Source organism: Podarcis bocagei (genome assembly GCF_964188305.1).
Source record: "Podarcis bocagei genome assembly, chromosome: W".
Taxonomy (NCBI): domain Eukaryota; kingdom Metazoa; phylum Chordata; class Lepidosauria; order Squamata; family Lacertidae; genus Podarcis; species Podarcis bocagei.
Window position 1 is genome coordinate 86,741,961 of NC_138131.1, and position 21,509 is coordinate 86,763,469.

Consider the following 21,509-nt stretch of genomic DNA (forward strand, 5'->3'; position numbering starts at 1 on the left):
GCTTTGGCCTTTTCCATGCGATGAACTTTCGCTGCGCTGCTCTGTCTTGGCCCTGGGATATCTGCATTCCCTCTTCATATGGCCTAGACGTCCACACGAGTAGCATTTCACTGCCTTCAAAGCTTTGGCGCCCTCTGGTGGTTCCACTGCACTCTGGGATGACGTCTGTGAAGACTCCCCCTTACCCATGCAGCTAGCACCCCGGCGATCTGCTTCATTCTGGATCACGGCAGTAACATAGGCTACTGTGAGCTGAGCAGTTGGTTGAACAGCAATCTGAGTGGCAACGGACTCCCAACTTGGACCCAAAGAATGTAGTATCATAAAGGAATACACAGCCTCTGGAAAGTTGAGTCCTCTCTGTTGCAGCTCATGTCTCAGATTCTGCATCTCCATCAGGTGTTTACGCACATCTCCACCTTCAGCAAGAGCCATACCATGCAGCTTGGCATAGTAGTACATTGAGGAACCAGCTTCTGTCCTCAAGTGAGCCTCTCTTAAAGAGTTCCAAATTTCTCTGGCTGTGGTCTTTCCACGCAACAGACAGAGCTCTTCTGGGGATACTATCAACGTAAGCGTTCCCCGTGCTTTGGAATCCTTAGCTGCCCATTGAGCTGTAATTGGAGCTGGGGGGTTGTCTGTAATAACATTAAACAGACCTTCTTTCCGCAGAATTGCCTCTGCATAAAGTACCCACTCCGTGTAATTTTTCTTATTGAGCTTAGGAATCCCAAAAGCTTCAACCAGCTTTGCATCAGCCATCATTGCTGCTTTAAAACAAGCTGCGTCACAGTACTGCAGCTTCTTCCAAAAGCACTTTTAAAAAGTACTTTCGCTTTCCCCAGCCATTGCCTTAAAGCCTTTATCGCGGCAAAACGGCTTTAAAAGTACAAAGTCCAGCCATAAAAACCATAAATTAGAAACTGGCAGGCTGCCCCGGAGCATGAGCACATACCTTCATCAATCAAACTTGACGCGCAGAGCAGATAACGCGATCCGTTCCTCTGTACCTCTGCCGGCATTCTTCAGTTTGATTTACGTCTTTCTGGGCCCATAACCAAAATGTTGTTATTGCAGAGTCCTTTGCACAACGGAATGACGAACAGTACGTGCCACATGCTTAAAGTTGCTTTATTTTCAGTTCAAAGTTGAGAAATTACAAACATGCATCTTGCCTCTGCTGGAGCAGAGAAGCAACCATCCTTCTCCTCGGAATGAAGAACACCGAGAGAAAACAGTGAAAAACAGGAAACCAGTGTACGTCACATCCAGCTTCCCTTCCCGTGGGAAAAACCCAACAGTACTCTGACTGTGGAATGTAAACAGTGTCTTGTGACAAGCACTTCCGCTGCACAGTGAAGAGAGCAGAAACCAACACACTGTTGGTGCGAAGATGTGCATGGCGGCCGCTGGCGTGGCGTCCTCCAGATACTGTGGCTTACGGGAGAGAGCGTCCGCCATGATGTTGGTGTCCCCCGGGACATACTCTGTTCGGAAGTCGAAGTTCGCAAAGAACTCAGCCCAACGTATCTGCCTCTGGTTCAGGAACTGTGCCGTGCGCCAGTGCTCCAGATTCTTGTGGTCCGTGCAGACCTGCACCGTGTGCTTGGCGCCGATCAGGAAGTGCCTCCACGCTTTGAACGCTGCATGAATGGCCAGCAACTCCCTGTCCCAGATGGTGTAGTTCTGTTCGGACTTGCTGAGCTTCCTGGAGTAAAACGCTCCCGGACGCCAAACCCCCTGCGGGTCTTTCTGCAGCAGGACTGCTCCCACGGCTCTGTCCGAGGCGTCTGTCTCGACCCTCATCGGCCTGCTGGGGTCGACATGCAGCAGCTGCTCTTCCGACGCGAAGAGACGTTTGAGTGCCTGAAAGGACTGCTCCGCCTGCTCTGTCCAGATGAACTTCTTTTTCTTGGAGCTAAGCGTGTCCGTGATGGCCGCTGTCTGCATAGCGAAGCCTTTGATAAACTTGCGATAGAAGTTCGCGAAGCCGACAAACCGTTGGACCTCCTTCCGGTTGCGTGGGCTTTTCCAATCCAACACCGCTCGAACCTTGGCGCTGTCCATGGCGAGCCCCTTGTCAGACAACTTGTAGCCCAGAAAATCCACCTCCGTCACGTCGAATTGGCACTTCTCCAGCTTGGCGTAGAGCCTATGCTGCTGCAGCCTGCTCAGCACTTCCTTGACGTGTCTGTCATGCTCCTGCTGCGATTCCGAAAAGATCAGGATGTCATCTAAGAAACAGACGCACGTCTTGTAGAGGAGCCCCGCCAACACGTGATGCATGAACGCTTGAAAAATGTGGGAGCCATTTTGCAATCCAAAAGGCATAACTCTATATTCGTAGGTGCCCAGTGGCGTGAACATGGCTGTCTTCCACTCATCTCCTTCCCGCATGCGAATGAGGTTGTACGCCCCTCGCAGGTCTAACTTGGTGAACACGCTGCCCTTCCGTACCTTTGCGAGGAGGTCGTCGATTCGGGGCATGGGGAAGTCCGATGGCTTGGTCACACTGTTTAAGATGCGATAGTCCACTACAAGCCTTTTTTGGGGCGTGTCCCGCTTCTTAACAAAGAATACAGGACTGCCCCCCGCTGCCTTGGACTCCCGGATGAAACCGCGCTCCAAATTATGATCTATGAACTCTTTGAGTTCCTGCAGTTCGTCCTCAGACATGGAATACAGCTTTCCTTTAGGCAGCGCCGCCCCTGGCAGCAGGTCAATTTTGCAGTCATATGGTCTGTGGGGGGGCAGCCTGTCTGCCTCCTTCTCGCAGAAAACCTCCAAAAATTCTGCGTACTTGTGGGGAATCGCTTGCAGCGTGCCTAGCAGCAGCTGTGACTCCTCTTCCTCTCCTTCCTGCCGGGGCATAGAATCATAGAATCATAGAATCATAGAGTTGGAAGAGACCCCAAGGGCCATCGAGTCCAACCCCCTGCCAAGCAGGAAACACCATCAGAGCACTCCTGACATATGGTTGTCAAGCCTCTGCTTAAAGACCTCCAAAGTAGGAGACTCCACCACACTCCTTGGCAGCAAATTCCACTGTCGAACAGCTCTTACTGTCAGGAAGTTCTTCCTAATGTTTAGGTGGAATCTTCTTTCTTGTAGTTTGGATCCATTGCTCCGTGTCCGCTTCTCTGGAGCAGCAGAAAACAACCTTTCTCCCTCCTCTATGTGACATCCTTTTATATATTTGAACATGGCTATCATATCACCCCTTAACCTCCTCTTCTCCAGGCTAAACATGCCCAGCTCCCTTAGCCGTTCCTCATAAGGCATCGTTTCCAGGCCTTTGACCATTTTGGTTGCCCTCCTCTGGACACGTTCCAGTTTGTCAGTGTCCTTCTTGAATTGTGGTGCCCAGAACTGGACACAGTACTCCAGGTGTGGTCTGACCAGAGCAGAATACAGTGGCACTATTACTTCCCTTGATCTAGATGCTATACTCCTATTGATGCAGCCCAGAATTGCATTGGCTTTTTTAGCTGCCGCGTCACACTGTTGGCTCATGTCAAGTTTGTGGTCAACCAAGACTCCTAGATCCTTTTCACATGTACTGCTCTCAAGCCAGGTGTCACCCATCTTGTATTTGTGCCTCTCATTTTTTTCCCCCAAGTGCAATACTTTACATTTCTCCCTGTTAAAATTCATCTTGTTTGTTTTTGCCCAGTTCTCTAATCTGTCAAGGTCGTTTTGAAGTGTGATCCTGTCCTCTGGGGTGTTAGCCACCCCTCCCAGTTTGGTGTCATCTGCAAATTTGATCAGGATGCCCTTGAGTCCATCATCCAAGTCGTTGATAAAGATGTTGAATAAGACCGGGCCCAAGACAGAACCCTGTGGCACCCCACTAGTCACTCTTCTCCAGGATGAAGAGGAAGCATTGATGAGCACCCTTTGGGTTCGGTCAGTCAGCCAGTTACAAATCCACTGAGTGGTAGCATAGTCAAGACCGCATTTTACCAGCTTCTTTACAAGAATATCATGGGGCACCTTGTCAAATGCCTTGCTGAAATCAAGGTAGGCTACATCCACTGCGTTCCCTTCATCTACCAGGCTTGTAATTCTGTCAAAAAACGAGATCAGGTTAGTCTGACATGACTTATTTTTCAGAAATCCATGCTGACTATTGGTGATCACAGCATTCCTTTCTAGGTGCTCACAGACTGTTTGCTTAATGATCTGCTCCAGAATCTTCCCTGGTATTGATGTCAGACTGACTGGGCGGTAATTATTTGGGTCCTCTCTTTTCCCCTTTTTGAAAATAGGGACAACATTTTCCCTCCTCCAGTCTGCCGGGACTTCGCCTGTTCTCCAGGAATTCTCAAAGATGACTGCCAGTGGTTCTGAGATCACATCTGCCAGTTCTTTTAATACTCTTGGATGCAGTTCATCTGGCCCTGGAGACTTGAATACATCTAAACTAGCCAAGTATTCTTGTACTATCTCCTTAGTTATTCTGGGCTGTGTTTCCATTGCTGAATCATTTGCTCCAAATTCTTCAGGTCGGGCATTGTTTTCTTTATCGGAGAAGACTGAGGCAAAGAAGGCATTGAGGAGTTCAGCCCTTTCTGTGTCCCCTGTTTGCATTTCACCATCTTCTCCTCTGGGTGACCCCACTGTTTCTTTGTTCTTCCTTTTGCTACGAACATACCCATAAAAGCCTTTTTTGTTGCTTTTAACCTCTCTAGCAAGCCTGAGTTCATTCTGTGCTTTAGCTTTTCTGACTTTGTGTCTACACGTGCTGGCTATTTGTTTGAATTCCTCTTTGGTGGTTTCCCCCCTTTTCCATTTTTTGTACACATCATTTTTTTAATCTTAATTCAGTTAAAAGTTCTTTAGATAGCCACCCTGGCTTCTTTAGGCACCTTCCATGTTTCCGTCTCATTGGTATTGCCTGACGTTGTGCTTTTACTATCTCCCTCTTAACAAACTCCCAGCCGTCATGAACTCCCTTTCCTTTTAGTATTGCTGTCCATGGGATCTCACCCAGCACTTCCCTAAGTTTTATGATGTCGGCTTTCTTAAAGTCAAGAAATTGAGTCCTAGTATGCTTGGCTGCTCCTTTCCGCTGTATAGTAAAACACTGCATGATGCAGTGTTCAGCACAAAAGGAAGAGCCGAAGGTCAGCTGCCTCTGGTACCAAGCCAGCGTTGGGCTGTGCTTGTCCAGCCAACTCATGCCCAATACAATGGGCGTGTCCGATAGTTGAGTGACGTTGAAGCTGATGATTTCCCTGTGATTCCCAAGCCGCATCACCATTGGTGGCGTCTGCTTCACCACTTGCCCCCCTAGCAGCTCCCTGCCCTCCACCGTGACAACCTGCAGGGGTAGCGTGGCAGGCAGCAACTGTATAGCGTGCCGGTCGACAAAGTCCTGCCCTATAAAGTCCGCATTGCTTCCTGAGTCAATGGTGATTGGCACGTCCATGGTGATTCCATTGGGCAGCTGGAGCGATGCGGTGAGCCTCACCACTGGTTTGGGCGGGAGGGGGTCCATGGGCGGTAAAATCTCTGGGGACTGCTTCACTGACACGTCTGGCTGGGCCCCAGTGCCTCTTCCTCCAGCCAGACATAATCGTTTCCCTGCTGTGGTACTCCTTGCTGCGTTGCTGCAGTTACCATTGCTGAGGCTGCAGTGTGCTTGTGGAGCCTCCGGGGACACTCTTTCGCCATATGCTGTGGATCCTCGCAGATATAACACTTCCTGTTCCCTCTAGGAGGCTTCGCTTTCACTGTTGCCGGTGCTAGGGCTCTGGCTGCTGACTGAGCCCTTGCACTTCCAACCTCCATAGGTTCCACCCCTCCTCCTGGTGGATGCGTGGATTGCGCACGCGCTGCTTCTCTGGGAAGGAAGGAGGAGCCCCTGGCTGGTTCGCGCCCGCCACGCCCTTCGTCCCTGCTCCACGGACGTTCTTCCAGCCGCACCCCCACCGCCAGCACCCTCTGAACGATCTCCTGCGTGGTCCGGGGTCTGTCCCCCCTCGCAATTTCATCTTTAACAGAGCCGTGCAATCCCTCCCAAAACAGGTCTCTTACAGGAGCCGAATCTCTGTCCCATTCCAGGGCACTGACCAAAGCGAAAAAGCGTGCATGGTACTGCCTGACGCTGGCCCTCCCTTGCTTCAGTCCATGTATCTGCTGCCGAGCAAGATCCACGTCAATGCTTGATAAAAAACACCCATCCATCGCTTTAATAAAGGCATCCGCATTTTGGAGCGCCGGATCCCCATCCCTCCACAAATTGCGCAGCCATGCTTTTGCATCTCCATGCAAATGGGACATGATGAATCCCACTTTCTCTTGCTCATCTCTAAAGTCTTTTTTCAGCAGTTGCAGTGCACACATTACATCTGCTCTAAAGTTGGGGTACTGTTGCAGATTCCCATCGAAGTGAGAGACCAGACCGCCTGTTCGTCTCGCCAACCCAATTCCCTCCTGTTTGGGTGTCAGTTGCCCTTGCTTAGTAAGCATGTCCAACCTGACCTGGAGATCCCTGCAGGCGGCAGCTGCCTCCTCCTCTCTCTTCCTGGATGCGAGAGCCTTGGCATTCAGTTGTGACACTGCTTCTCTGAGTTCCGCTATCTGCTGCTCAGCCGTCATGTCGTCTGCCGTTCGTGAGCTCGCTAGTAGGCACCTGCTTCTCTCCTCACCTCGAGGCTGTAGATGCCCACAATTAAGAGACGGAGCTTACTGTCAGAGCTGTTTCCAGATCCTAGCTCACAGAGGATCACGCTAGCCAGCGATCATTAAGTAAAAGTCTTTATTGAGTTACAGTTTCCATTCTCAAGCTACTGCGTGCAACTCTACGTCTAGTGGCTAGATCGGCGAAGCTCCGTCTGAGTCTCCGCCCTTTGTGCACCAACTTAATATCCTAGCCCTGCTCCACCTTTTCCGCCTGACTGTTCTCCTCTGGGTCCCTCTGCCCCCCGGGGTCTCTTCCTTCCTGGATTCTTCTGACGCCGACCCCCCGGACCCTCCTGTCTCCTTGCGCCGGGCTTTAGGACCTGGCTCTCTTTCAGGGCTGCCTACTGCGTCACTTTCCTGTGCATTTGAACTTGGCGCGCGCGCCCAACCTTCCACTTTCCGTCTGACCGTTTCTTCGCTCCCCGATGGAGGTGTGGCCACTCCTGACTCATGCCCTCCCCCCTGTTGTGAGCTGGCAGCGCTTAATCCCTGGCTCCCTTCCTCTTCCCTGCTCTCTGGCGGTGACGCTGGTCCCGATTTCCAACTGCTCTCCTCTGAGTCCCCTCTGGCTCTATCTTGCTGGGGTGTCCCCCTAGGCTCCCCCCTTGCCCTGGCCACTGGTGCTCCTTTCTGTGAATCTTCCGATTCACTGGAAAGACTCGGAGATCTCAGGTCGTCGTCATCACTCATCTTTTCTTCTGCCTCCTCCCCCTCGCTCTCTGTTTCCTCCCTTGCCCTTGCCTCTGCTCCTGAACCCCTGACACTTATTATCAGGCAAATGGTAAATTTTTGCTAGCTTGACTGGGGTCGTGTACCACCTGTAAATCATTTTCATAATATTTTCCTTTAAGGCATTACATGCCGTGAATTTTATCCCGGTGTTCCACAACCATTCCCAGCCAGCAAACATAATGTTATAACCAATGTCCTGTGGCCACTTAATCATAGCTGATTTAACTGTTTCATCTTGTGTATTCCATTTCAGCAGCAAATTATACATTCTTGACAGATTCTTAGTATTGGGTTCTAACAATTCAGTTTCTAATTTTGATTTCTCCACCTGGAAGCCAATTTTCCTGTCTTGTTTATACACCTCCATTATTTGATAATAATGGAGCCAGTCTCGTACTTTGGGTTTCAATTTCTCGTGACTCTGTAACTTCAACTTATCTCCATCTTGTTCCAAAATTTCCCAATACTTTGGCCATTCCGCTTCCATATTAAGTTTTTTCAACGCCTTAGCCTCCAAGGCTGACAACCATCTAGGGGTTTTGTTTTCCAACAAATCTTTATATCTTATCCAAACATTATATAAAGCTTTTCTGACAATATGATTTTTAAAGGCCTTATGCACCTTAATTTTATCATACCATAGATATGCGTGCCAACCAAATGCATTATTAAAACCTTCCAAATCCAAGATGTCTGTATTCTCGAGGAGCATCCACTCTTTCAGCCAGCAAAACACAGCTGCTTCGTAGTACAGTTTTAAGTCCGGCAGGGCAAATCCCCCTCTTTCTTTTGCGTCCGTCAGTATTTTAAATTTTATTCTGGGCTTTTTGCCCTGCCAGACAAATTTCGAGATATCCTTCTGCCACCTCTTGAAACAATCCATCTTGTCAAGAATTTGCAATGTTTGAAACAGAAATAACATTCTGGGCAATACATTCACTTAATAACTGCAATTCGGCCTAACATGGACAATTTCAAATTTGACCATATTTCTAGATCTTTTTTAATTTCTGACCAGCATTTTTCATAGTTATCTTTATACAAGTTCAAATTCTTAGATGTCAAATGAACCCCTAGATATTTCACCTTCTTAACCACTGTCAAACCTGTTTCATTCTGGAACCTCTCCCTCTCCATGACTAAAGCCTTCTTTATGGTCCAGCTCTCACTTCCATACATCACTACTGGGAAAACATAGCTTTTACTATACTGACCTTGTTGGCAAGGTGGTGTCTCTGCTTTTTAAGATGCTGTCTAGGTTTGTCGTGAGATGATTACCCCTCCTTTATTGCCTGTTCCGGGTTGCCCAACCACTACCCCAGAGTCCTCTCTTGGCAGATCAAGAGGAGCAGGTGACGGCAAAGGCGGCCGGGTTTTGAGCTGGGGCAGTCAGAATAAGGTCCACTCTCGATTCAAAACCCTCAAATGTATTTGATATCATTGATTTTTCATTTCTATTCCTTGCAGATCATCTCGTTGTTTTATTGCTACAACCAAGGGCTGATGCAAATTAAGAGGATAATGATAATGATGATGATGATAATAATAATAATAATAATAATAATAATAATAATAATAATAATAATAATAATAATAATAAATAAAAAATAAAAAAAACTTTTATTTGTATCCTGCCCTCCCCGTCCGAAACCGGGCTCAAGGAGGCTAACACCAAATATGTAACACTGGTATAAAATCAAGCAATAACGAAATTACCTCCTGAAAACAAGCCAGGATCAAATTCAAATCCAATTAGATGGCTTTCCGCAGGATTAGGGTTGGGAACAGTAAACGCTCATCAGGCCCAACTCTTATATGGGCCTGTGAGAACACTGGGAGGCCTCTTTCATACTAGTCCTTACACAAAAAGAGAAGGGGAGTCAGGTTGAACCAAAGGCCCGGCGGAACAACTCCATCTTACAGGCCCTGCAGAAAGATGTCAGATCCCACAGGGTCCTGATCTCTTGTGGCAGAGAGTTCCACCAGGCCGGGGCCAAGGCTGAAAAGGCCCTGGCCCTGGTCGAGGCCAGCCTAATCTCCCTGAAGCCCAGGACCTCTAACATTTTTTTATTTGCAGACTGTTAGATCCTCCGTGGAGAGGCGGTCCTAGGCTGTATTCATTCGTTTGGCCCAACGTGGGGCTCGTACCCATGACCCCAAGATTCAGAGTCTCAGCGCTCTGCTGCCTGAGCTACTCACACAGCTGCCCTCTTGTGCACCTCACCTCAAATTTGTCCGAATTGTGCATGCCTGGGATTCACTGCATGAGATGGGAGGTGGGGTGGTTCCCAAAGTCAGAGCTCATGTAGCCAACGCGGAGCCGGCCCTCACTGCCTTTCAGGTCCTTGGGGTGCTCGTAAGGCGGCTTGTGGAGCACGTTGATTTAGCAAGGGGATTCAAGAAAGCCGGGTTACGGAAATGACATGGGGGTGGGGGACATGAGGCCACATCTTTGAAGTTGTTCCAATGTTACAAATATACATACCTTTGACTTGACAGCCCAAGAAAGACACGCAGAAAATCTATGCTTTAACCGACTCTCCTCATTCCGCCATTTGAACGAATTTGGGCTCCACCTCCCTCCATGAGCCAAGAAGCAGGAAGTCATGTAGGCAGCAGGAACAGGGCATCCCGCCAGAATTCCCCAAGCCTGAGAGCACATACACGGCACCCCACCGAGGGAGAGACCAAGGGGGCAACCATAGACATCTGCCAAGGCAGTTTAGCAAGGCAGGTGTTCTGAATGCCCATCTCCAGACAAGTCCAGTGGGAAAGGACGTGTCAAGAGTTTTATTGTTCTTTCAGTGATGGAGATTTAAGGGGTCTGATAAAGGGACCTCATAGTGAATGCATAACCCTTGTATACCCCTCCTCATTTGTGATGTGCTAGTGATGTAGTGATGATGTATCAACGATGCTGCTTGAAGTGTATTCTGGGGGGAAGAAGGAAGTTATAAAAGTTGACATTGCCCCATGCTCGGGGTTCTTACTCCTGGGCAGACCTGTGGTGCAACAGTAAGAATCATGGTCTACTGACCACTGTTTTGCTCCAAATTACCGGGCTGGGACTTCCTCCTTTTACTGACAGCATGGACCCATGGGGGACAAGTGCCCCGGTGAGCTAGGCTGTCAAGGAGTCACTCACCCTGGAATTTTTTCGCTTAACAGCCATTGGCGCCAATACAGAGCAGGCTTCCTAAACCTTGGCCCTCCAGCTGTTTTCAAACTACAGTGCCCATCATCCCTGACCACTAGACCTGCTAGCTAGGGACCATGGAGCTGTAGGCCAAAAGCATCAGGAGGGCCAAGGTTGAGGAAGCCTGATAGAGAGCTCTACCTCTCTTTCAAATCAGAGCCGGCAAAGGCGGTGGAGTTCCTGCGCGGGTGCCTCGAGGCGGTTGGAGGATGGATGGCAGCTAACTGGTTGAGGTTGAATCCTGACAAGACTGAAGTTCTGTGGTGTGTGGGCGGGTGGGGGGGACTCCCTGGTCCTGAACGGGGCAACTGTGCCCCTGAAGGACCAGCTGCACAGTCTGGGGGTCATTTTGGACCCATGGAGGCACAGGTCTGTTCTGTGTCCAGGGCAGCTCTATCTGGGATGCAGGATAAGACCCTCCCTGCCCACGGACTCTCTTGCCAGAGTGGCGCATGCTCTTGTTATCTCCAGCTTGGACGACTGCAATGCGCTCTATGTGGGGCTACCTTACTGCAATTAATCCAGAATGTGGTAGCCAGACTGGGGGCCGTGAACAGCCGCAGAGACTACATAACACCAGTCTTGAAAGACCTGCATTGACTCCCAGTACGTTTCCGGGCACAATTCAAAGTGTTGGTGCTGACCTTGAAAGCCCTAAACAGCCCAGCAGATGAAACTTTCCTCTGGTTGTCAATATTAAGAGGATGCCAGCAAGATCAAGCCTTTCTGTAAAATAAAGGATTTAAATCCAGTCTGACTGAGACCACATACCACCGGTCCCAAGAGATCTGCTTTGGCTCCCAGTACGTTTCCAAGCACAATTCATAGTGTCGGTGCTGACCTTGAAAGCCCTCAATGGCCTCGGCCCAGTAGACCTGAAGGAGCATCTCCACCCCGGACACCGGGGTCCCTCTCCCGAGGGCCTTCTGGCGCTTCCCTCCCTGCAAGAAGCCAAGTTACAGGGAAGCAGGCAGAGGGCCTTCTCGTGGTGACGGCCACCCTGTGGAACGCCCTTCCATCAGATGTCAAATAAATAAGCAATTATCTCACTTTTAAAAGACATCTGAAGGCAGCCCTGTTTAGGGAAGTTTTTAAATATTTAATGCTGTCTTGTGTTTTTAATATTTGGTTGGCAGCCACCCAGAGTGGCTGAGGATACCCAGACAGATGGGCAGGGTAGAAATAATAAATTATTATATATTATTATATATCCAAAGCCAACATGAAAGCATTCAAACTCTGACGGAACGGAGCGGCGCACACCTCTTCACAGCATAGACCCACCTTGTCCAGGCAAAGGTTCCCATGTCTCTCGGCAATAGCCTTTCGGAAGCCGTGAGACAGTGGATACAGCATGCTGTGATGGGGGTGCACCGAAGGGAGCCGGTTCTTCTCCAGCTGGTCAGCCACAATACTGACAAGCTTCTTCATTCTCTCGTCGTAATCGGTCCAATCACAGACGATCTGAAAGGGGGCAAAGAAAACCAGGGTTCTAGATTCAGGTAGGTAGCCATATTGGTCTGATGAAGTCAAAATATATATAAAAATTGTCCAGTAGTGCCTTAGAGACCAACAAAGTTTGTTCTTGGTATAAGCCAGGCACCCCAAACCTTCGGCCCTCCAGATGTTTTAGACTACAATTCCCATCATCCCCGACCACTGGTCCTGTTAGCTAGGGATCATGGGAGTTGTAGGCCAAAACATCGGGGGGGGGGCGCAGGTTGGGGATGCCTGATATAAGCTTTTGTGTGCATGCACACTTCTTCAGATACACTGAAGCGGAAGTCCCCAGACCCTGATATACAGAGGGAGAAGTCCCCAGACCCTGCTATATAAGAGTAAGGAGAAGCCCCCAGACCCTGATATATAGTGGGAGGGTGAGTTGGGGTTTTTCTCCGAAGGGTAGTAGGAGTCAATGGGTATGGTCCACCTGCTGGCAACTGTGAATGACTGAAAAAACAAGGGATGGTACGCAGATGACCTGAAATAGTTTTAGGATATGTAATGAGACACAGTCGTCCACAGGTTGACCATACCGATTGAGTCCTACTACCGTTCAGAGAAATACCCCGCCCCACCCTCCCTCTAAATATCAGGGTGTGGGGACTTCCGCTTCAGTGTATCTGAATAAGTCTGCCTGCACATGAAAGCTTAGACACAGAACAAACTGAGTTGGTCTCTAAAGTGACATTGGACAATTCCTGAATTAGGTGACGCTTTTACCATTACCGTGGTACCTTGGGACTCAAACGCCTCGGTTCCCAAATGCCGGAAACCCTGGGAGTGTTGGCCCTTAAAACTCTGCCTCACCTGCAAACAGTGCGCCAGGTTGCAGTAAGCGTCAGGAAAATCCGGCTTCAGTTTCAAGGCGGTGCAATACGAAGCAATTGCCTCTGGGATGTTTCCGGAATCCTAGAAAGGGAGGGATATTTCAGCAATTGCCACTAGCTTTTTTTCTCAACCATCAAAACCAAAGATGAAGAACAGACAGAAGGCACGATGATCCACACCTGGTAGACTTATAAAGTAACATTCAACAATCATTGGAATAGAACAGGGGTCGGCAAACTTTTTCAGCAGGGGGCCGTCCACTGTCCCTTAGACCTTGTGGGGGCCAGACTAGATTTTGGGGAGGGGGAAAAAGGAACGCATTCCTATGTCCCACAAATAACCCAGAGGTGCATTTTAAATAAAAGGACACATTATACTCGTGTCAAAACATGCCGACTCCCGGCTAGATTGAGAAGGCCATGGGGCCGTAGTTTGCCTCCCCATGCTATAGAATAATATTGAGTATCAGCATGTAAAAATTCAATAGAAACCTACTCTTAACAATTACAATAAATTGTAATTAATCGTACAATAAATGAATATTACAATGAATGATTATTGTAATTGATCATAGAATAAATGTTACAATAAATGGTTATAAAACAATGGCAAGTCACAGTGTCTACAATAGCCGCAGCGAGAATCTTAACAGACAAAGGATGGAAAGGAGAATCCCATCCCTACTAAGTTGGCGTAGCTAGCAAAAAGGCTAAAATACGCAGAATTAGCAAGATTATAATACAGGCAGAATTACGAGAGGTTTTGGAAGAAACATTTCATAGAGAACAGGACACTTGCAGAGTACAGTGGTACCTCTGGATGTGAATGGGATCCGTTCCGGAGCCCCGTTCGCATCCTGAAGCGAATGCAACCCGCATCTGCACGTCGCAATTCGCCGCTTCTGCGCATGACATCATTTTGAGGGTCTGTGCATGCGGCGAAACCCGCAAGTAACGTGCTCCGTTACTTCTGGGTCACTGCGGAGCGCAACCCAAAAATATTCATCCTGAAGCATATTTAACCCGAGATAGGACTGTATTGTCTAAATTTACAGGGGTGCCCAAATTTTCCCAAAGAGGGCCAGATTTGACATGAGGGCGGGGCAAATTTGTTGAGCTGTTTTAGGATTTAACCCCAAGGTTGTTGAGCTCTTTTTAGGATTGAAGTTGTTGAGCATTTGGGGGGGGGGGTTGCCCCAGTAAGTAAACCAGGTTACGCTCCCTGGCCACACGCTGGACATGTGTGGTCTAAAAAAAAATGTTGGGAAAATTTAAATTCTTTGGCAGGTGTGGATTGACAAAGGACAGCAGGAAATATGACAAAACCAATGCATTTTGAGATCTAGGAGAGACGAGCAAAAGGGCGCCATCGGAAATGTGACGTAGGGGTGATTGGAAGTCACAATGAGATTTTTGGGTGTGGAACTCCACCATACTTTCCGTCTATATAAGCCACCCTCTATTTGGGGGGGGGGCTCAAATTTAAGAAAATGAGCCATTCACCCACCCAATCACCCGTATAAGACCTCCCCCCCATTTTTATTTCAAAGTAAAAATAGCAATTTTTTCATTTTCCTTTTAAAAAAATTATTTACAAACAAACACATAGACACAAAACAAAATTCGTATTACCCTACCACCCAAAATTTCAGACATTAAAACCACCCTTGTGGCTTCCCTCCACCGCCCCTCACCCTCCTATATAATATTTCACATTGCCATTTTTATTTCCCCCCTATTTATTTATTTATTTTTGATTTCATTTTACATGCTAGTTGCCGTACATTTTCAACACTATACATTACATATATGGATTCCCCACATCTAACCCTATACACAACTCAGCATTTACCCAAATACCCACGTGACTTCCTTCACTCACATTGCAATTTTTATCTAAATTTATATTTCTTAACTCTTTTAACTTACTATTTATTATTATTATAAACCAGATTTACAAACATTAAACCAAACATATCAACATGTTAGTTTTTGAGCAGTACTTGAACACATAATCTTCAAACCATTTCCATTATATTTTTATTTTCCAGTTTGATTGGTACCTTATTACTGCACTTGACCTTGCCAGTTCTATAAATTCAATTAGTTTCTTTATCCAGTCATCCTTTGTGGGTATATATTTCCTGTTCCAGTTTTGTGCAAGGAGTAGCCTTGCTGCAGCTGTCGCGTATAAGAATAATATCTTCCCATCTTGTGGTATTTCTTTACCTCTTATACTCAGTAAATATGCCTCTGGTTTCCCCCTCTAAATTAATTCTGATCATCTTTCTTATTTCCTCATGAATTTTTTAACGTTTCTGTAGCCCCACCATAAACGTATCGGCGTGCCCTCTGCCTCCTCAGACTTCCAGCATAAATTCCAATTCTCCCCTTTTTCTTTTTGTGCCCCATCTCGGTTTGGGACGGCTTTTGCCAGTTGTTTTCCTTTTGTAAAAACTAAGATTCCCCTGCTGCCCCCCCCCCAGTTTTTTTTAAAAAAAATAGATTTAGCAGAGACACAAAGCTTACCTTATGGATGGAAGCGAGGTTGCTGTGGGCATCGGCAAACGCAGGATTTATCTGGATTGCTCTTGTGTAGCATTGCAGAGCTCCCTGGACGTCTTGCATTTCCTTCAAGGTGTTCCCCATGTTGGAATAGGCGTCTGCAAAAGTGGGACTGATTCTGACATGGAGGGGGAGAGAAAAAGTGCCATTTTGGTACAAAAATACTCTGAAGTTACGCTGGAAATGTAAGGGTCAAGAAGGCTCTTTCTATCCTATACGGTGGTCTTTAGGGCAGTTCATTAAAAAAACTTTTTTTAAAAATGCCTTCTCCAAAGCCTTCACAAAATAGGAAAACGTCCAAGAAAACAGCTGTTTTCATGGAGGGTTGAGATATTAACTGATATGCACAAAATTTCAGATATAGCTATATAATTCCTAGTGTAGTAAGATAAGACCTTGGGAGCAGGCATCTTCAAAAAAGTGTTTTTTATGAACCACCCTAGTGGTCATGTGAGACAGTGAGACCTTGGTTCTCAAATGTTTTTTATACAGGTTTCTTTATACAGAAGGTTTTTTATACAGAAAGGTTCAGCATTGTGGCATCCTCTTCATACGGACAAGCAGCACTTTCCTTTTGGGAAATTCCATGCTCCTCAATTCTGGCAATTATTAATCACTCTCAATTCCACCCTAATAATTGCCACCTGCCCGGATTTTAACTTGTCTGAATTAATTTTTATTTGAATTACTTGATGTTTGCTTTTAGGCTCGTTGTGTTGTTTTTATGATGTTAGCTGCTCTGAGCCCAGCCTTGGCCGGCGAGGGTGGGATACAAACAAAAACAAATTATTATTATTATTATTATTATTATTACTACTACTCAAACGCTTTGGTTCCCAAATGCCGAAAACCCAGAAAAAGTGTTCCAGTTTCCAGGCGTTTTTCGGAAGCCAAACATCAAATTTGGCTGTCAGCTATTCTTTCTGGGGCGCCTGCACCAATCAAACAGACTTCGGGAACAGATTAAGTTTGGTGCTTTGGTTTTTGCAATTTATGTGGTGTTTTTGTTTCGGAGGCTTTTTTGGTTCATTTGTTTTTGCGACTGTGCGGATCCCAGTTTAGTTACTGATTGATTGATTGATTGATTGATTGTGTGATTGCAGAAACGGATAGAAGCCCCGGTCCCCATCCGAACAATGACTATCATCAGTGCAGGTGAGGAAAAAAAATAATTTTCATTTTCATCATTTACAAGACTGTTGTATTTATTTTAGAGTACAGTACATGGATGACTGCTTTCATTTTAGGGATCAGTGGTCTCGTTAGATAGTAAAATTCATGTTAAATGGCTGTTTTAGGGATTGTTTTTCAAAGTCTGGTACGGATTAATCCGTTTTGCATGACTTTCTATGGGAAAGTGCACCTTGGTTTTGGAACACATTCAGTTTGAGAACCAAGGTACCACTGTATAATTAACTGGGGGGGGGGAGAGAACATTTGTGTAAAAACCAGAAGCCTTTCTAATAGGTTTAACGGGTGAAGAAATACCAAGAGACCTAAAAAGACAGTGTATTCTATTTATGCCAGAATGTTCTTAGCCCGGATGTGGAAGGAAGAGAAGGTCCCAACAAAAGAAGAGTGGATTATCAAAATGACTGTGAAGATCAGACATCAAGATGATAGGAAATTTAAGCAAAGAAAAAAGTTAAAAGGACAAAATGGGGAAAATAATGAAGATGAAATGTGAAAAAGCATGGTGCAAAAACCTTAAGGATATAACCATCGTTAGTTCAAAGATGGCAAAATTAAGGGAGAATGAGATAGGCAGGAGAAGTAAATATTTAAAAAACCAGAAGAGGGAAGCTGGGGGAGATTGGGATTCATCTATGCTGTCTGCAAGAATGATGTTTGTGTTGAATATAAAATGCTAAAACTTAATAAAAACTATTTATATATATAAAAAAATTAAACAAGAATGGGAAAAATTTATTGAATACCTTAAAGATACATATTTAGAAATAATAATAATAATAATAATAATAATAATAATAATAATAATAATAATAATAATAATTGTATCCCGCCCTCCCTGGCCGAAACCGGTCTTAGGGCAGCTAACATCAAATATATAACATTAGTATAAAATCAAACAATAATTAAATTACCTCCTAAAAACAAATCGGGATCAAATTAAAATCGAATTAGATGGTTTTCCACAGGCAGGATTGATATAACATTGATGAAGCCAAAGTAGCAAATAAGGAAATGGAATAGAACGAATCATTGTAATTACATGCAAGAAAAGATGGCAAAATATGGAAACGGGGGGTGGGGGGTGGGGGAGAGTCCAAGGGGTTTGTATAATCCCAGTATTGTATATATTGAAAATGTTTGGAGTGTATGGAAATAAAATGATAAAATAAAAAAACTGAATAATAATAATAATAATAATAATAATAATAATAATAATAATAATAATAATAATAATAATAAAATTATTTATATCCTGCCCTCCCCAGCCGAAGCCGGGCTCAGGGCGGCTAACAACAATCAAAATAGTCCAACATTTTAAAACATTCATTATAAAATTAATTAAATCAAATTAAAATCAAATTAATGGCAACCATCAAGCAAAATTCTGTGCAGGTTGCCAGAGGAGGGAGTCAGTCTGCGCCCTGACCAAAGGCCTGGTGGAACAGCTCTGTCTTGCAGGCCCTACGGAAGGATGTCAGGTCCCACAGGGCCCTAGTCTCTTGTGACAGAGCGTTCCACCAGATTGGAGCCGCAGCCGAGAAGGCCCTGGCTCTAGTTGAGGCCAACCTAACCTCTCTGTGACCTGGGATCTTTAGGGTGTTTTTATTTGCAGACCGTAAATTTCTCTGTGGGACATACCAGGAGAGGCAGTCCCATAGGTACGAGGGTCCTAGGCCGTATAGGGCTTTAAAGGTTAAAACCAGCACCTTAAACCTGATCCTGTACTCCACCGGGAGCCAGTGCAGCTGGTACAGCACCGGATGGATATGATCTCGCAGCAAAGACCCCGTAAGGAGTCTCGCCGCGGCATTCTGCACCCGCTGGAGTTTCTGGGTCAGTCTCAAGGGCAGCCCCACGTAGAGCGAGTTACAATAATCCAGTCTGGAGGTGACCGTCGCGTGGATCACAGTGGCTAGGTCAGGGTGAGAGAGATAAGGAGCCAACTGCTTAGCTTGGCGGAGATGAAAAAATGCCGCCTTTGTTATAGCTGTAATCTGCGCCTCCATGGAAAGGGAGGTGTCGAAGATTACACCCAAACTCTTAACGGACGATGCTGGCACTAATTGCACCCCCGCAAGAGATGGGAGTTGCCCCCTCAATCCCATATCGCTCCGTCCCAGCCAGAGGACCTCTGTCTTCGAAGGATTAAACTTCAACCGGCTCCCACGTAACCATCCAGCCACAGCTTCCAGACATCTGGTCAGTGTATCTGGGGCCGAGTAAGGATGGCCATCCATCAACAGATAGAGTTGGGTGTCATCGGCATACTGATGGCAACCCAGCCCAAAACTCCGGACAAGCTGGGCGAGGGGGCGCATAAAGATGTTAAAAAGCATCGGGGAGAGTATCGCACTCTGAGGCACTCCACACACCAAGGAGTGGCGCGATGACAATTCCCCCCCCAAGCGCCACCCTCTGTCCCCGACCGGAGAGAAACGAGCGCAGCCATTGAAGGACTGTGCCCTGGATCCCCACGTCGGCAAGGCGGTGGTCCAGAAGTTCGTGATCGACCATGTCGAAGGCTGCTGACAGGTCTAGAAGAATCAGCAGCCCCGACCCGCCTCGATCCAGCTGCCTGCGGAGATCATCTGTTAGGGCGACCAGAGCCGTCTCGGTCCCATGACCAGCGCGGAAGCCGGACTGGAATGGATCGAGAGCAGATGTTTCATCCAGAAACCTACCAAGCTGTTCAGCAACCGCTCTCTCAATCACCTTACCCAGGAATGGAAGATTCGAAACCGGGCGGTAATTGGATAGATCTAAAGGATCTAATGATGTTTTCTTTAAGAGCAGACACACCACTGCCTCCTTCAGTTTCCCTGGGAATATCCCAGTGCCAAGGGACAAATTGATGATATCCCCCAGGGGGGCCCGCACCTCGTCTGGGCACGCTCTAATCAGCCAGGACGGGCACGGGTCAAGAGGACAGGTGGTGGGCTTTCCAGCTCGGAGGAGTCTGTCCACATCGGCTGGGGATATCCGGTCAAAGTGGTCCAATACTGGACCCGAGGACAGTCGTTCCTTTATTGTATCCAAATTGGCAGGGAGGTCATGGCGGAGCAACAGGACCTTCTCCGCAAAAAAGCTCGCAAATGCCTCGCAGCTGTGTGTCGAATTGTTATTTAAATTTGGCTGTCCTTCAAGGGACAAAAAATAAAATAAAAATAAAAATAAAAAATAAAAAAACCTAAAAGAAAAAGAGAAAGTGCTTTATCCACAAGAGGAGAGCTTTCCCACAGGCACCAGACCAGCGCATGAGGAGTAATAATAATTATTAACAACAGCAACAATAATTTATTATTTATACCCAGCCACTCTGGGCGGCTTCCAGCAAAAGATTAAAATACAGTAAGGAGGAGCTCTTTCAATCTATTTTCCCCATGGCTTTGGAAGCTCACCTGATGGCCTCCTTGTAGTGCATGAGGGCCTCCTGGAGCTTCCCCTGCTGTTGCAAAACACTGGCTAAATTTGAATGCGCAGCTGCAAACTCCGGGAAGACCTGCGGGGAAGAAGCTCACTCTTAGTTTCCCTGAGAAGCATTCTAAAGAGACGGAGGCTGCTCTTTGAGGCTCAAAGGTTGTGGGCGTGAAATAAATCCTCATTTGGATTGACTTGCAAAAATTAAGGAGGAGGAGGAACCTATGGACTGCCTTTTTAGCATGCATAGGAAATACTGTTGGGAGATCAGACTGTCAAATGACCAATGCCATATTTTAAAGAGCCCCTCTTTGATGCTCAAATGTGGCAGGGGCTGGCTGCAAAATAAATCACCGTTTGGAATGATTTGTGGTAATGATGATAATAATAATAATAATAATAATAATAATAATAATAATAATAATAATAATAATAATAATAATGGGCCTATGAACTGCCTTTTTCGTACGCATAGGAAATACTGTTAGAAAATAAGACTGTCAGGGGATCAAGCTCAGCCGACACAGAGAACAGCATGTGCCCAGCTTTTATTTCAATTTCTGTACCGTTCCTTAACACCTTGCATTGTTCTTCTGATGAAAAAGCAGATTTTTGGTCATTCCAGGAGGCCTAGGAATATAAAAAGGGGGACAGACCCTCTTCCTTCCAAAGGGGACTTATCGGACCATGCTTTGTCGAGCCTCAAAATGCTACTTCACTTTCACTTCTTCACCATTATTTCCGTTATTGATCAAGAAAAATTTGATCGGCGATTTTTAAAAAGACCCAGACTAGGAGTCCAGGGTACGCATGCCTAACCCTTATATGTCAATTTAATTGTTGTAATTCTCCACGCACGTACCTCAAGAGCTTTCCGGTACAGGCGGACAGCCTCCTCGATATTCCCTTGTTCTCGCTTGATGTTCGCCAGGTTATTAAGAGAATCCGCGTGAGTCGGACATAAACGGAGAGCTGTATTGTAGCATTCCTCGGCTTCGGCAACCTTCGAAACACAAAACAGAGTTTTTACACGAATATTAGTATGTCTTTCACAGGAGCCCAAAAGGCTGCTCTGTGATGTGATGGCTGGATTGAGGTTTGATACGGCCCCTCAGCTCCTGACGGTAACTTGGTATTAGAGCGGTTCATAAAAAACTCTTTTTTTGAAAATGCCTGCTCCAAAGTTCTTCTCTTACCAACAGTAGAGATTATATAGCTATATCTGGAATGGCATGCATATCAGTTAATATCTTTTATATATATATGCCAGCTGTCCTTTGTCAACAACCAATTGTTGCTGTTTTTTATATTGAATATATGCTATATGGTAACTGTTGCACCTCATAGGTAACTCAAGCCTTCTGCACGTCACAAAAGATGTATTTTAT

General features: G+C 46.4%; 1 pseudogene across 1 annotated transcript in view; it reads right to left on the reverse strand.

The window, feature by feature from the left end:
- Positions 1–9,610: 9,610 nt before the first annotated feature.
- LOC308578162 overlaps positions 9,611–21,509 on the reverse strand; it is a 29,150-nt pseudogene continuing 17,251 nt past the window's right edge. Inside the window, exons 4-9 of the transcript in view lie at positions 20,984–21,124; positions 20,103–20,203; positions 15,475–15,628; positions 12,926–13,027; positions 11,900–12,079; positions 9,611–9,802 (exon numbers count right to left, since the gene is read on the reverse strand). The product of the transcript in view is annotated as an uncharacterized misc_RNA (transcript). The remainder of the gene's footprint in view (positions 9,803–11,899; positions 12,080–12,925; positions 13,028–15,474; positions 15,629–20,102; positions 20,204–20,983; positions 21,125–21,509) is intronic.